Genomic DNA, 4,925 nt, shown 5'->3' on the forward strand with positions numbered 1-4,925 from the left:
CAAGAAATGCAAGAAGAAACCCTAGATTTGACACATCAACACAAAACACGAAGTTTGGCTCTGAAAGTTACCTCAAGAAGACTCCCTTGATGAATTAGCAGCAGATCCAAAGTCCCCAACTCCTCAAGTTTGATCCTCTCCCTCCTTTCTTGCAATATCACACAAAATGGTGAACAAATGGCCTCCAAATACACTCACAAGGGCTCACAGTCATATGGGGGCTCTTAGGGTTCAAGGTGGCCGCAAATGAGGGCCATAAGGTCCTTTAAATAGGGCTTAGAACCGGGAAATTAGGGTTTCATTAAACAGCGCAGACTCGCCGAGTCCATATCCTAGACTCGCCGAGTCCAAACAAATCTCGTGTCCAGAATCGCGACCCTACTCGGCGAGTCTGAGCTCCAACTTGCCGAGTCCCCTCTTAAAACACAAAATAATCAAATCAATAAAGATACCTGGAATTCCGGGCTGTTACATACAAAGTTTATCCTTCATCCCAAATTGGTTATAGCAATCATGAAGCATGAGATGCCAAGATTCCTCATAAGTAGTATGGAGGTTGGGGAAGCCCACAACACACCTTTTTAATTAAGATCAAGGGTCAATTGAAGCAATTGATCCCAAGAAATCAATTAGCCTTAAGAATGAAGGAATCCCCAATTCCTAGAGGATGTCAAATGCTTACGCATCCATAAAGGAGTTATGATTCATAAGCTAGAGATGATTTCTACCATCATAAAGCTTTTTTTCTAGATAAATTCAATGATCCAATGCAAAATCAAAGAAACAAATCAACAATTTCTCATTCAATTACTAAGCTCATGATCAAAGCATCAAATAAGCATAAGAATTGAAAACTAGAATCATAAACATGGAATAAATTGATAATAAACATAAATCCTTCAAAACCCACAAACATTCATTGGTTTTCAGCCAAAGTCAACCAAATAAGAGTATTAGCCACTCATGGCAACAAAGTAACAAGAACAATAATCTAACTGCATAAAGAAACTACCTAAGATTTGGAAAGATGAAAGGCAATGGTTTCTAGCTCCCAAAATCGCCTCTTCCAGGTCTCCAATGGTGAAAATCGTCAATGTGCCTCTAGATCTGATCCCCCAAGGTTATGGTGTGCCAAATGACCAAAATACCCAAACTGGGTAGTTGCGCGGGTACCCGCGCGACGAAAATTCCACCCGCGCAAACGCTGCTGTGTTGTCATTGGTCCACCATTCCACTACCAAAGATTCCTTTGGTCCCCCCCTGTCCATGTAATTTGAATCCACCAATCATCATTTAGCTACCAAATGGATGCTCCAAACCCAAAATTAGAAATTTATGATCCATCTTCACAAGCCCAAATAATCCAAGCCATCAACTTTAAAAGCCCAATTCTTCTTCTTTGATTCCGCCAAGCCCAACAATGCCTCGGGAGCCCACTAAGCCGTCTTCACTCTAATCCACAATCACAAAAAGCTCCAAAACCCTGCGAAATTCCTCATGAAACATAACAAGTCCCCGATACGATCCATGATAAAGAAAATAAAGAATATACAATGCAATACTAATAAAAAGAGCTAAAAATCTAAAATAAACTAATAAAAATAAGGAAATAAAATAAGCTATCATCGAGTATGTGTGGATTCAAATTGAGTATTTGAGAAAATTTTCTAAAAAGAAATGATTTTCTAAACAAGCAAAAGATTTTATGAGGAAACGAGATGAAGTAGTGTGTACAATCAACCAAAGCCCGAACGGTGATTTCCCAAAATATCCTTACTTGGTTATATTATGAGAAGATACTTATGAGATATTAGAACTACATGCTAGATGATAGGCTAGGTATTTCAGAAATTTAGATTTAGAGTTTCCTGATTCATGATGCCTTAGCCTAGGGGGACGCTATTGATTGACATTGTCTGTTATGCTCTATGTGTATGCTGAGTAGAGGTACATGGTAGGAATATGTAACATCCCCCTTTGGCACGTATCATAATATTGTCCGCTTTGGGCCACTAGGTACGAGGACTTCCTAGGGGGTCACCCATCCCGGTACTACACCCGCCTGAGCACGCTTAACTGCAAAGTTCTTATGGGATCTGCTGCCCTCACGACTTTAAAACGTGTTGTGTCAAGGAAGGTATCCACATCCCTTTTAAAGGAAATACTTCATTCTCCTTCCAAGCCGATGCGGGATCCGGTGCAACCCACCTTCACCCCCATTATAGGGTTCGACGTCCCCGTCGAACACATCGACGCATGCCCCAGCTCTGATACCATTTGTAACATCCCCCTATGGAATGTATCACAATACTGTCCGCTTTGGGCTCTCAACGCAAAAACTTCCCAGAGGGTCACCCATCCCTAGATTGCTCTCGCCCAAGCATGCTTAACTACGGAGTTCTGATGGGATCTGGTGCATTAGTGCTGGTATGATCGCCCAAGCAGACTTCAAGGACGAAGTCTAGGTCAAGTGGGGGAGAGTTGTAACATCCCGAGATTTTGCAGGTATTTTCGAATCCTCTCTGCTATCCTTATTTTGTCATTTGTAGTACTTGAGGTTGGAAGTGTCGAGCCAGGACAAATCTTAGGGCCAAGGTTGCAACCTTGGATCAGGAAGGAGTAAGTTGAGCGTACATAAGAGTACACCATACGTACTAAGGCGCGCCTAATATTTAGAGTTTGAGTGTTATATAATCAATCTTATGAGCTCATAACCCTCTCTTACCTCAGCCTCCACAGTTTTGATATGTTTTCACCAAACCATAATCCTTTCCTTGAGTGTGTGAGCTTATTGAGTGTGTTCTGAGTAGTTGGAGAAGAAGGAGCTGCATCAAGAAGTTAGAGAAGGAGGATAAGCTTGTAGATCTGAAGTTTCCTTATGCTCTAGAAGCTCTAGAATGTAAAAAGTTTCAAACTTTATGCTTGTATGATATAGATCTTGCTATGCTAGCTTTATGGAACCATGTCTTGTCCCAAAAGTTCCAAGTTGGTGCATGATATGATTTGGACGAGATAAGTTATCGTATCAGACCCTTGAAGAGGTCCTAAGTGATAAAAATGATGTCCCAATAGCTAAATGTGTCTGATACATGAAGTAGGAAGGTATTAATGGATTAAGACCATGTATTAGGAACTTTTTGGACGTCCAAAGTCTTTATGTTCAAGACTTTATGGTTATAAGGCACTTTTGGTGGATGGATCTGGAGTTTGGACTTAAGTTCTTAAGCCATTAAGCACTTATTAGGGTTTTGGAAAAACCCCACGCACGCCCCGCATAATTCCTGTACGCCCAATGTACTGAGTCAACCACTCTGATGGTGGTCAACTTCAGGAAGAGTACGCCCAACGTACCAAAGGAGTACGCCCTGCGTACGTCCTCTTTTAGTCTTTTGACGAATTGGGCTTCGGGATTGGTCCGCTTTTGGACTAATTGGACTTGGGCCTTGTTGGGCCCTCTGAATAATTGAGGTTGGGCCAGTTTTGATAAGGGATCCTATAATAAGGCCCAATTAGGAAGTTAGTCCCAAATTGGGAAATTTGGGCCATTAATGGGCTTTGGATATATGGGCTTTTAAAATCAAGGATTTGGCAATTGGGCCTTGGCCCAATAAAGATAAAGGACAAAATGGATTTTGTGGACCTTTAGTCAAGATTGATATTCCATGTATTGACATAGTGTATTATTTGGATAGTTTGTGATTTTCGGTGAGACAATGATCGGAGACTTTCAGTTCACTTCAGCACTACTTACAAGGTGAGTTCTCCTCACTATATCAACAGGGTCTAAGGCACCAATGCTTGCCCTAATCGGATTTGCATCCAGGTTTATTGCATGATATGTTTATTGATTTACATCCGGTAGTTAGGATGGTTTCTATGCTAGAGATCGGTTAGATCAATATCCTGGTTATAGGATGGTTTCTATGTTAGTGATCGGTTAGATCGGTATCCTGGTTATAGGATGGTTGCCATGATTAGTGATCTGTTAGATCTGAATGTTTACTTTTTTATATGTATGTGCACATGTTTGTTGGTTTGGGGAAAGGGTTGAGGCATGTCCTGTTGTGTGCAGTATGCCAAGACACCATAGGGGGACCGGGTAGACTGCAGCCCCGAGTCAGGCAAATCTAGTCAGACCGAAGGCCCAATGAGCGGTCCGGATAGGCTGAAGGCCCTGAGGAGGGCGGTCCGGACGTTCTGAGGGTTCGGAGAGCAGTCAAGATAGACTGAGGACCGGGAGTCAGTCTAGACTGATGGCTCATTATGAAATATGTTTGCTTATATATTTATATGATATGGTTATATAAGTATGTAATTGGTATTTTGGGGGGTAACTCACTAAGCCTTCAAGCTTACATTTATCGATTATTGTTTCAGGTACTTCTGATGATTGTGAGAAGGTGAAGGCGAGATTGTACAACTCCTCATATTTCATGTTTTTATGATTTGATTCAGGGATACTGTAACGCCTGTAAATCCGGGCTAGTCAAATTAGAGGCAATAGGGGTTGAAAATGACTTTTCGAGAAAACATTATTTAGAATAAATAATCTTAACCAAGTTGGAGAATATGTCACAAGGTTTCCATACATATAAAGAACACCGAAATCCGAGTTATAACGAAGAAGTTACGACCCGTCGAAGTTTCGCGACGGAACCGGCACGGCACCGGGAAGCGTAAATAGTGAATTTACGATACAACGAGACTTAGCCTTAGCGATCTAAACGAAAGTCGTAGAATACGTTAAACTAAGAACGTCGATAAAAAGAACTCCCAAATCTGACTTCGTATGAAGAAGTTATGATTTTTCGAAGTTTCGGACTAGCAGTGTACAGCCCGAAATTTGAATATTAGATCGAGCGGTTTTTGGCCTACACGACCTAAATGGGAATCGAAGATCTCGTTAAGAGTAGCGTAAAGAGAAA

General features: G+C 41.4%; 1 pseudogene; it reads right to left on the reverse strand.

Moving 5' to 3' along the window:
• Window positions 1-2,322: 2,322 nt before the first annotated feature.
• On the reverse strand, window positions 2,323-2,441 carry LOC145071804 (5S ribosomal RNA; annotated as a pseudogene).
• Window positions 2,442-4,925: the final 2,484 nt, after the last annotated feature.

The sequence above is a fragment of the Lactuca serriola genome, chromosome 8 (assembly GCF_051521515.1).
Source record: "Lactuca serriola cultivar US96UC23 chromosome 8, Lser_US96UC23_V15, whole genome shotgun sequence".
Lineage (NCBI taxonomy): Eukaryota > Viridiplantae > Streptophyta > Magnoliopsida > Asterales > Asteraceae > Lactuca > Lactuca serriola.